Here is a 13197-nt window from a genome sequence, read left to right on the forward strand (position 1 = left end):
GAGGCAGGGGGCGCGCCCCCACCCTCGTGGACAGGTGGTGGGCCCCCCTGGCCTTGATTCTTTCGCCAATATTTTTAATATTTTCCAAAAATAAGTTCCGTGGAGTTTCAGGTCATTCCGAGAACTTTTGTTTCTGCACATAAATAACACCATGGCAATTCTGCTAAAAACAACATCAGTCCGGGTTAGTTCCATTCAAATCATGCAAGTTAGAGTCCAAAACAAGGGCAAAAGTGTTTGGAAAAGTAGATACGACAGAGACGTGTCAATTCCCCCAAGCTTAAACCTTTGATTGTCCTCAAGCAATTCAGTTGACAAACTGAAAGTGCTAAAGAAAAACTTTTACAAACTCTGTTTGCCCTTGTTGTTGTAAATATGTAAAGCCAGCATTCAAGTTTTCAGCAAAGATTATGAACTAACCACATTCACAATAACTCTTAGGTCTCATGTTTACTCATATCAATGGCATAATCAACTAGCGAGCAATAATAATAAATCTCAGATGACAACACTTTCTCAAAACAATCATAATATGATATAACAAGATGGTATCTCGCTAGCCCTTTCTGAGACCGCAAAACATAAATGCAGAGCACCTTTAAAGATCAAGGACTGACTAAACATTGTAATTCATGGTAAAAGAGATCCAGTCATACTCAATATAAATTAACAGTAATGGATGCAAATGATAGCGGTGCTCTCCAGCTGGTGCTTTTTAATAAGAGGGTGATGACTCAACATAATAGGAAATAGATAGGCCCTTCACAGAGGGAAGCAGGGATTTGTAGAGGTGCCAGAGCTCGATTTTGAAATAGAGATAAATAATATTTTGCGCGGCATACTTTCATTATATCTTCCATGCTACACATTATAGGCGGTTCCCAAACAGAATGGTAAAGCTTATACTCCCCCTCCACCAACAAGCATCAATCCATGGCTTGCTCGAAACAACGAGTGCCTCCAACTAACAACAGTCCTAGGGGGAGTTTTGTTTGCAATTATTTTGATTTGATTTGCATAAAGCATGGGACTGGGCATCCCGATGACCAGCCATTTTCTCGTGAGTGAGGAGAGGAGTCCACTCCTCTTGAGAATAACCCACCTAACATGGAAGATAAGGACAACCCTAGTTGATACATGAGCTATTCGAGCATACAAAATAGATTTTCATTTGAAGGTTTAGAGTTTGGTACATACAAATTTACTTGGAATGGCAGGTAGATACCGCATATAGGAAGGTATAGTGGACTCATATGGAATGACTTTGGGGTTTAAGGGATTGGATGCACAAGCAGTATTCCCGCTTAGTACAAGTGAAGGCTAGCAAAAGACTGGGAAGCGACCAACTAGAGAGCGACAACAGTCATGAACATGCATTAAAATTAATGAACATTGAGTGCAAGCATGAGTAGGATATAATCCACCATGAACATAAATACCGTGAAGGCTATGTTGATTTTGTTTCAACTACATGTGTGAACATGTGCCAAGTCAAGTCACTTGAATCATTTAAAGGAGGATACCACCCTATCATACCACGTCACAACCATCTTAATAGCATGTTGGAACGCAAGGTAAACCATTATAAACTCCTAGCTAATTAAGCATGGCATAAGTAACTATAATCTCTGATTGTCATTGCAAACATGTTTATTCATAATAGGCTGAATCAGGAACGATGAACTAATCATATTTACAAAAACAAGAGAGGTCGAGTTCATACCAGCTTCTCTCATCTCAATTAGTCCATCATATATCGTCATAATTGCCTTTCACTTGCGCGACCGAACGATGTGAATAATAATAATAGTGCACGTGCGTTGGACTAAGCTGGAATCTGCGAGCATTCAATAAACAGGAGAAGACAAGGCAATATAGGCTCTTGGGTAATTCAACAATAATGCATATAAGAGCCACTTCAACATTTTAATTATGGTCTTCTCCTATCGACCCCCAAAGAAAAGAAAAGAAATAAAACTATTTAAACGGGAAAGCTCCCAACAAGCAAAAGAAGAACAGGAAATATTTTTGGGTTTTCTTTTAATTATTTCTACTACAGCTAGAAAGTAAATTAGCTAAACGCTACAACTAATTTTTTTGGTTTTTCTTAAGATTTTTCGAACACACAAGAAGAAAGCATAAAAAGAAAATAAACTAGCATGGATATTACAGTGAAAGAGTATGAGCACTGACAACTAGCAATGAGCGTGCAAACATAAATGTAATGTCGGTGAGAAATACGTACTCCCCAAGCTTAGGCTTTTGGCCTAAGTTGGTTTATTGCCACGGATGGCCTGGCAGATATCCATAGTTGTAGCTGGGGTCGTACAGAGATGAAGAAGACTCTGATTGCCACTAGTTGGCAATCATCTCCGGATCCCACTGGTAATTAGACTGTCGTGGAGGATCAAATTGTGGTTCCGACTCTGGCTCCGTGGCTGATGTAGGGTTCCGGTAGGCATGAATGGCCGCCAGCGGAACGAGATACTGGCCTGCAGATAAATCAAACAAGGAAGGAGCAGGCAAGGTAATAGTCTCAGGATGATGTTTATCAAAGAACAATTTGTATTTAAGCTCCCTTTCCCTATTCTTTACAATAAAATCATGCTCTTATAATGTAAATAAACAGTAGGCAGCAATTTTTCTTCTTTTTCATAGTGCCTAATAGGTATGTCATAGTATGCAGCAAGGCGTGAAGCATAGACACCTCCAAAGATGGGGCCCTTTGTACGGTTCAGACTTAACCGTTTGGCAATAATACTGCCCATACTAACAGAGTCGTCACGGAATAAACCATGGAACAAAATAATAATATCAGGAACACTAAGGTTTCCACAGTTTCCGCGACCAATTAAGCAACGACTAGCAAATATTGCAAAGTAGCGTAAAACAGGAAAATGTATGCTAGTGATTCTTGCATCAGAAACCTACCTAGTTTCCCCTACAGTAATAGTGTCAATAAACCCGTCCACATCTTTACGATGTGGTTCCTCTAAACTACCCTCGAAAGGTATTTTGCAAACCCTGCAAAATTCATCTAGTGACATCTTCTTAACCACATCATATAAATGAAACTCTACTGAAGGAGGTGATTCCTTAGGATAATAGTAGAAGTTTTGCACAAAAGTATTGGTGAGTAAGAGATACTGTTCGCGTTGGTCGCGGAGGAAGTCGGTGAGGCTTCCATTCTCAGCCAATTCATAAAAATCATCATAAATCCCGGCTGCTCTCAAGAAATCATTGGAAGGCCATTCACACGGTCGAACCTCCGCGGTGCGAGGCAGATTATATTTGGGCCTCTTTGCTTCTTCACTTTGCTTTTCCTTCGAGCTTCGGCTCGATGAGCCCCTCAAAAATCTCTTCATTATTTTCTGAAAAATTCTGAAATTTTTAGTAACTTTAAATAAAAGTAAACCAAACTCAACAAAATTGATAGCAACCACTCCTACATGTGCCTAGAGCCTATATCATGCATTAGAACTACTTGGAACCATACAAATTTGACATGCAAGCTCAAGAACATGGTCACCTAGGCAGCACAAATTTGCAATGAATAAAGCACTAGAACAAAAACTAATTGGACCAATGGAGGAGTCACATACCAAGGAACAATCTCCCAAAGCAGTTTTGTGAGAGGTGCTTTGAGCAAGGAGATCGAAAATCGCGGCAAAATGAGCTAGAACTCGTGCTTGAGGTGGATGGTGATTTTTGTGGGAGGAAGAAAAAGTGTGTGGGTGCAGGAATAAGTGGAGGGGAGCCACCATGGGCCCGCGAGGCAGGGGCGAGCCCTGGACCCTCGTGGCCAGGTGCTTGCTCCCCTTGTTGTGATCTCAGTGCCAGATATTCTCAAATATTCCAGAAAAAATCATATTTCAATTTCGAGGCATTTTGAGAGCTTTTATTTTCGGGGTATTTTTATATTGCACGGATAAATCAGAAAACAGACAGAAAAATACTATTTTACTTTATTTCAACTAAATAACAGAAAGTAGAAGGAGGGTGCAGAAGGTTGTGCTTTCTAACTTCATCCATCTCATGCTTATCAAAAGGAATCCACTAACAAGGTTGATCAGGTCTTGTTAACAAACTCATTCCGAATCACATGAAACCGGAGAAATTTTGAATAACACTATGTTACCTCAACGGGGATATGCACATCCCCAATAATAAGAATATCATATCTCTTTTTGACAGTAGGAAGAGGAAATTCAAAACCTCCAAAAATAATCGATGGAATTTTCCCAATAGAATTGATATTGTGGACTTGAGGTTGTTTCCTCGGAAAATGTACCATATGCTCATTACCATTAACATGAAAAGTGACATTGCCTTTGTTGCAATCAATAACAACCCCTGCAGTATTCAAAAAGGGTCTTCCAAGAATAATAGACATACTATCGTCCTCAGGAATATCAAGAATAACAAAGTCCGTTAAAATAGTAACGTTTGCAACCACAACAGGCACATCCTCACAAATACCGATAGGTATAGCAGTTGATTTATCAGCCATTTGCAAAGATATTTCAGTAGGTGTCAACTTATTCAAGTCAAGTCTACGATATAAAGAGAGAGGCATAACACTAACACCGGCTCCAAGATCACATAAAGCAGTTTTAACATAGTTTCTTTTAATGGAGCATGGTATAGTAGGTACTCCTGGATCTCCAAGTTTCTTAGGTATTCCACCCTTAAAAGTATAATTAGCAAGCATGGTGGAAATCTCAGCTTCCGGTATCTTTCTTTTATTAGTAACAATTGCTTTCATGTACTTAGCATAAGGATTCATTTTGAGCATATCAGTCAATCGCATACGCAAAAAGATAGGTCTAATCATTTCAGCAAAGCGCTCAAAATCCTTATCATCCTTTTTCTTGGAGGGGTTGGGAGGAAAAGGCATGGGTTTCTGAACCCATGGTTCTCTTTCTTTACCATGTTTGCTAGCAACAAAGTCTCTCTTATCATAACGTTGATTCTTTGATTGTGGGTTATCAAGATCAAGAGCAGGTTCAATTTCTACTTCATTGTCATTGCTAGGTTGAGCATCATCATTAACATTATCACTAGGTTCATGTTCATTACCAGATTGTGTTTCAGCATCAGAAATAGAAATATCGTTTGGATTCTCAGGTGGTTCAGCAATAGGTTCACTAGAAGCATGCAAAGTCCTATCATTTTTCTTTTTCTTCTTTTCAGAAGGACTAGGTGTATCAATATTATTTCTCTGATAATCTTGCTCAATTCTCTTAGGGTGACCTTCAGGATACAAAGGTTCCTGAGTCATTTTACCAGTTCTAGTAGCCACTCTGACAGCATAGTCATTATTCTTACTATGCAATTCATCGAGCAAATCATTCTGAGCTTTAAGTACTTGTTCTACTTGAATGGTAACCATAGAAGCATGTTTACTAATGAGTTTAAGTTCACCTTTAACTCTAGACATATAATCACCCAAGTGTTCAATCATATAAGCATTTTGTTTTAATTGTCTACCAGGATAAGCATTAAAATCTTCTTGCTTAACCATAAAGTTATCAAACTCATCCAAACATTGGCTAGCAAACTTAGTAGGAGGGATCTCAGCTTTATCATATCTATAGAGAGAATTTACCTTTACTACCTGTGTCGGGTTATCAAGACCATGTGTTTCTTCAACAGGTGATGAATTAAGACCATATATTTCTTCAGCAGGCGGTAAATTAAGACCATGTATTTCTTCAATAGGAGGTAAATTCTTAACATCTTCAGCTTTAATACCCTTTTCTTTCATAGATTTCTTTGCCTCTTGCATATCTTCAGGACTGAGAAATAGAACACCTCTTTTCTTCAGAGTTGGTTTAGGAATTGGCTCAGGAAGTGTCCAATTATTTTCATTGGTCAACATATTATTCAATAGAATTTCAGCTTCATCCGGTGTTCTTTCCCTAAAAACATAACCAGCACAACTATCCAGGTAATCTCTGGAAGCATCGGTTAGTCCATTATAAAAGATATCAAGTATTTCATTTTTCTTAAGAGGATGATCAGGCAAAGCATTAAGTAATTGGAGAAGCCTCCCCCAAGCTTGTGGGAGACTCTCTTCTTCAAGTTGCATAAAATTATATATTTCCCTTAAAGCAGCTTGTTTCTTATGAGCAGGGAAATATTTAGTAGAGAAGTAATAAATCATATCCTGGGGACTACGCACACAACCAGGATCAAGAGAATTAAACCATATCTTAGCATCACCCTTTAATGAGAACGGAAATATCTTAAGGATATAAAAGTAGCGAGTTCTCTCATCATTAGTGAACAGGGTGGCTATATCATTTAATTTAGTAAGATGTGCCACAACAGTTTCAGCTTCATAACCATAAAAAGGATCAGATTCAACCAAAGTAATTATATCAGGATCAATGGAGAATTCATAATCCTTATCAGTAACAAACATAGGTGAAGTAGCATAAGCAGGATCATATTTTATTCTAGCATTCAGAGTCTTTTGTTTAAGCTTAGCTAATAATTTCTTAAGATCACTTCTATCATTGCAAGCAAGAAAGTCTCTTTTAGTTTCTTCATCCATAACATAGCCCTCAGGCACAACAGACAATTCATATTTATTGGGAGAGCCTTCATCATCACTTTCATCAATATTATCAGTTTCAATATTTTCATTCTCTCTAGCCCTAGCAAGTTGTTCATCAAGAAATTCACCAAGTGGCACAGTAGTATCAAGAATAGAAGTAGTTTCATCATAAGTATCATGCATAGCAGAAGTGGCATCATCAATAACATGCGACATATCAGAATTAATAGCAGAAGCAGGTTTAGGTGTCGCAAGCTTACTCAAAACAGAAGGTGAATCAAGTGCAGAGCTAGATGGCAGTTCCTTACCTTCCCTCATAGTTGAGGGATAAATTTTTGTTTTCTCATCTTTCAAGTTCTTCATAGTGACCAGCAGATATAAATCCCAAGTGACTCAAAGAATAGAGCTATGCTCCCCGGCAACGGCGCCAGAAAATAGTCTTGATAACCCACAAGTATAGGGGATCGCAACAGTTTTCGAGGGCAGAGTATTCAACCCAAATTTATTGATTCGACACAAGGGGAGCCAAAGAATATTCTCAAGTATTAGCAGTTGAGTTGTCAATTCAACCACACCTGGATAACTTAGTATCTACAGGAAAGTATTTAGTAGCAAAGTAGTATGGAAGTAACGGTAACGGAAGCAAAAGTAATATTCTTGGGTTTTGTAGTGATTGTAACAGTAGCAACGGAAAAGTAAATAAGCGGAGAACAATATATGAAAGCTTGTAGGCATTGGATCGGTGATGGAGAATTATGCCGGATGCGGTTCATCATGTAACAATCATAACATAGGGTGACACAGAACTAGCTCCAATTCATCAATGTAATGTAGGCATGTATTTCGAATATAGTCATACGTGCTTATGGAAAAGAACTTGCATGACATCTTTTGTCCTACCCTCCCGTGGCAGTGGGGTCCTAGTGGAAACTAAGGGATATTAAGGCCTCCTTTTAATAGAGTACTAGACCAAAGCATTAACACATAGTGAATACATGAACTCCTCAAACTACGGTCATCACCGGGAGTGGTCCCGATTATTGTCACTTCGGGGTTGCCGGATCATAACACATAGTAGGTGACTATAGACTTGCAAGATAGGATCAAGAACTCACATATATTCATGAAAACATAATAGGTTCAGATCTGAAATCATGGCACTCGGGCCCTAGTGACAAGCATTAAGCATAGCAAAGTCATAGCAGCATCAATCTCAGAACATAGTGGATACTAGGGATCAAACCCTAACAAAACTAACTCGATTACATGATAAATCTCATCCAACCCATCACCGTCCAGCAAGCCTACGATGGAATTACTCATGCACGGCGGTGAGCATCATGAAATTGGTGATGGAGGATGGTTGATGATGACGATGGCGACGGATTCCCCTCTCCGGAGCCCCGAACGGACTCCAGATCAGCCCTCCCGAGAGAGTTTAGGGCTTGGCGGCGGCTCCGTATCGTAAAACGCGATGAATCCTTCTCTCTGATTTTTTTCTCCTCGAACACGAATATATGGAGTTGGAGTTGAGGTCGGTGGAGCACCAGGGGGCCCACAAGGCAGGGGGCACGCCCAGGGGGGCAGGCGCGCCCCCACCCTCGTGGACAGGTGGTGGGCCCCCTGGCCTTGATTATTTCGCCAATATTTTTAATATTTTCCAAAAAATAAATTCCGTGGAGTTTCAGGTCATTCTGAGAACTTTTGTTTCTGCACATAAATAACACCATGGCAATTCTGCTGAAAACAGCATCAGAGCGGGTTAGTTCCATTCAAATCATGCAAGTTAGAGTCCAAAATAAGGGCAAAAGTGTTTGGAAAAGTAGATACGACGGAGACGTATCAGGGTCGACTAGAAAAGGCCAAAAATTACTGGAGTATATATATATATATATATATCCAGTAAGGGTTTTAGTCCTTGAACTTTTTAAGGATCGCCTAGAGATGTCCTTATGACTTGTTTATTTCAGTTCTTCACAATGTGATGCTCTATATGTGCAATTATTTGCCGTGCAGTTCAATTTCATCAATAACAGTTTCAACAATACCACTATGAATTACGATATTTGGTTGTTGTTAAGGATATTGCAGTTAATACGCCTTTTCATTTTTCAATTGTTGTTTAGCAACATGCATTGTACTGAATGACTAAATATGCAATCCCAGGCTACATAGCAACAAGGAAGAGTGTTACCTTAATGTTTTGATGATGTCTAGATATACATGTAATAAAATCTTATATGATGGGATGGATGGAGTGTTGTACTACATCATTTTTCAATTATTGTTTAGCTTCTAATATTAACTTGGTGCTTTTAGGTACATATATCATTGCCAAAGATCCACACTTCGACCCTTTCTGCGTATGGGGCAATGAGATATTCATGAACCAGCATCAAGTGAGGAAACTGATAAAGATTGTTATTAAAACAGGTCAAAAGATGTCAATCGAACTATTTGTTTACACTTTATGCAAGACAACAGTGAACTGCAGGATAGTAAGTAAGAACCCTGTAGCCTTCTTTTTACTGCCCGTAATGAGTTGTGTTAGATGACAATATCTGAATCTTTTTTCTTTTGCAGTGGATCCTGAAGCAGTTTTCTTTTGCAGTGGATCCTGAAGCAGTTTCATCAAGATTACCTCTCAAACTACATTTGGCGGCCGGGCATCACAAGGGGTTGGACTAGAGTCCTGCATGCCTTCTGCATCCAGGAGAGCACAATAGGGCCATTCCGCTTCACCTTGTTCAACAACTGGAATGTCTGTCGCCTCTTTCTTTACCATCTGTAATAGTACAAGTATAGAACCCTGGTACATCATTTTTTATTTGGTGCTTATGTAATTCTTAAACATATGTACCTGTGAATCGAATAATGCATTGGTTGTTTGAACCTGATGGATATGAATAAAGCTATAGCCTACTTTCAAGTTTAAATTAGGTACAATTTTAAATAGCAGCAATTAAATTAGGGCGAAATTATGTTATGCAGGTCATTACGGCACACACGGTTGCTAAAACACAAACGTTTGCGATATACACCATAATCCGAGATGGTTCACAGAGAGGAAACGTGTACAAGCATGCACACAGTTGCCGTTTGCAAAGTGTGTGCGATGTCAGACACTATCACATACGGTGCGGGAAAACTAAATGTGTGTGATTTTCTACCCATCGTACACGGTTTATAATCATGAATTGTTTGTGATGTGCCAGGCATCGTAAAACTCCCGTGCCTAGAATCTGCCTGGAAAACTCCCGTGCCTGGAATCTGCCTGGTTTTAGGCAGAACCACAAAACCCCGACTGTGATGGCAATGCGAGCACAAACGAGTAGCAAGGATGAAGCGTTTGGGATATTCGAGATATCGGAAACGGTTATATAGGGACAACTGTATGCATCAAGGCTCCCTATCCCCGACGGTTTCTGGGTCGTGTGGGAAGGACCCCCCTATCGCCCACACTCACTTGGCGACGGTTCCAAATGCCGTCGCGGAAAGGGGTAAAAAACCATTTGTTTAGGACCGACGCGCACCAGTGATAGTATTTGATATAAACTTTTTGTAGGCGGTTCTCCCTAGAGTTATGAAACTCCTCCACTTGGGGTTACATTTCATTCTATGGTCTTGCTTCTCCGTTGCCACAGACTGCTCGTTTCCACAATTAAGGTCATAAGACCGGAACCAAGCATTAAATTCAATGGATTACCGTTATCTCATATTGTCTTGGGTTCTCATAGATATCTCCACCTGTCATGTTAGAGGTCACAGAGTTCCTAAACAATATGTGTTACTTGTAGGTCTTGTGATCATGTTGCCTAGCCCCTTAAATTGGACAACACAGATAGAGTTCACCACAGTATAACAACATACTAAATAGATCATACTACTACGAATTCAAATGGCGACATATAGGATAGGCACATATCAATCTTACCACTCACATAGATCGCCCACACCTAGGGGAATTACTCACACTCATAAGAGGGGAATCAATCACAACAGAGAGAAAAACCATGAAAACCATATCGATAATATTGAGGGGATCCACAATGAAATGAAATGGTGCTCAAATAGTCTTGATCTCAGATGAGACAGAGTAGAGATTACAAGTTCCAATCCCTCTTACAATAGTGAAGGAGGTGATGATGATGATGTAGATTAAAGGACCAAAAATACGATGATCTTCTCCTCTCCTGTTCTAGACGTTGTGGCGGCGACTAAAGTTCTCTCCTCCCCATGGCCCCTTCACGAAAGTTGCTTGTATAGATGACGTGGGGTCGTGGCATTCCAAACGAACGTGTGCGGTCGTATGAAACGTCATATTTCACTCTGGTGCTCCTGTTGATAATGCTCTCTTCAGGAAAGTTGCTCCAATTGGCTTGATTTACAGCAATCTCCTTTGGTTTCCTTCCAAATGTGATATTTCCTACCATCCAAAGGACAAAGTAGATTTTTCTTTATTTTATTGGAATAGCATTAGAAATACCCGAAGAATAACAAAAATCCAATGAAACCAAATGGAAATCACTATGAAAAACATCGCAAATTCTCGAGCCATCAGGTGGCTGCCGTCTCCACCCCCTCCAACCTATATATACTAGGGGTTTTTGGTCTATTGTTTCGTACAAGTTTTGGAGCTTTCTCTAGTTCTTCTAGTACTAGTTCTAGTTGGTCCTATTTGACTAATTAGATCTAGGCTAATCCTCTTGTCCTCATAATTAGAAGCCCTATGTGGTTATGATCTCATCCCTCTAAATTCTTCGGCAACGATTAACTCTAGACGGCGATGTTGCAAATATGCCCTAGGGGCAATAATAAATTGGTTATTATCATATTTCACGTTCATGATAATTTTTTATTATTCACGTTATAATTGTATCGACCGGAAACTTAAATACATGTGCGAATACATAAACTGCACCGTGTCCCTAGTATGCCTCTACTAGACTAGCTTGTTTATCAAAGATGGTGATGGTTTCCTGATCATAGACATGGGTTGTCATTTGATAACGGAATCACATCATTAGGAGAATGATGTGATGGACAGACCCGACTGTAAGCTTAGCATCAGATCATTTAGTTATTTGCTATAGCTTTATTCATGTCAAGTGTTTGTTCCTTCGACCATGAGATCATGCTACTACTGGATGCCAGAGGAATGCCTTGTGTGCTATCAAATGTCACTTCATAATTGGGTGATCATAAAGGTGCTCTGCAGGTATCTGATACGTCTCCGTCGTATCTATAATTTTTTATTGTTCCATGCCAATATTATACAACTTTTAAATACTTCTGGCACCAATTTATATGATTTTTTTGGGACTACATATTGATCCAGTGTTAGTTCCTGTTTGCTGCATGTTTTTTGTCACAGAAAATCCATATCAAATGAAGTCCAAATGCAATAAAATTCACGGAGAATTATTTTTGAATATATGTGATTTTGGGAGGTGGAATCAATTGAAACGGAGGCCCACAGCCTCCACAAGCCACCTGGGCACGGGCCCCCCTGGCGTGCGGTGGTGCCTTGTGGGCACACCGTAAGTCAGTTGGGGCTCTTCTTCGGTCGCAAGGAAACTAATATCCACAAAAAAATCATTACAATTTCAGCGCAATCGGAGTTACGAATCTCTGGATATTTAAGAAATGGTTTTCGGTCAGAAAACAGGAACGCGAAACAGAACAGAACAGAGAGAGAAATGCAGTCTGGGAGGGTCTCCTGCCCCTCCGCCGCCATGGCGGCCATGGACCAGAGGTGAACTCTCCTTCCATATAGGGGGAAGCCAAGGAAGAAGAAGAAGGAGGGGGGCTCTCTCCCCCTCTCTCCCGGTGGCGCCGGAGCGCTGCCGGGGGAACCATCGTGACGGCGATCTACACCAACAACTTCGCCACCGTCATCACTAACTCTCTCCCCCTCTATGTAGCGTGCTCCCCGCTGTAATGTCAACTTAAACATGGTGCTTAATGCTACATATTAATATCCAATGATGTGTTGCCATCCTATGATGTTTGAGTTGATTCGTTCTGTCCTATGGGTTGATTGATGATCATGATTGGTTTGAGTTGTATGTTTTATTTTGGTGTTGTCCTATGGTGCCCTCCGTGTCGCGCAAGCGTGTGGGATTCCTGTTGTAGGGTGTTGCAATACGTTCATGATTCTCTTATAGTGGGTGGTGAGAGTGACAGAAGCTTATACCCGAGTAAGGGGGTTGTTGCGTATGGGAGTAAAGAGGACTTGATACTTAATGTTATGGTTGAGTTTTACCTTAATGATCTTCGGTAGTTGCGGATGCTTGCTAGAGTTCCAATCATAACTGCATATGATCCAAGTACGGAAAGTATGTTAACTCATGCTTCTCCCTCATATAAAATTGCAATAATGATTATCGGTCTAGTTATCGATTGTCTAGGGACAAATAACTTTCTTGTGTTACAAAAAGCTCCCTACTAAAACTAGATTTTATTATCTTGCAAATTAATCATAGTTTTATTCTTGCTAAGTACCTCTAGTTTTATACTTGCAAACTTATCCATACACCTACAAAATATTTTCATACTTGGGGTAAAGCGAACGTTAAGTGTGCATAGGTATCAGTGGTCGATAGAACTTGAAGGGAATATTGATTCTACCTTTA

This window comes from Triticum aestivum, chromosome 1D (assembly GCF_018294505.1).
Source record: "Triticum aestivum cultivar Chinese Spring chromosome 1D, IWGSC CS RefSeq v2.1, whole genome shotgun sequence".
In the NCBI taxonomy this organism is placed as follows: Eukaryota; Viridiplantae; Streptophyta; class Magnoliopsida; order Poales; family Poaceae; genus Triticum; species Triticum aestivum.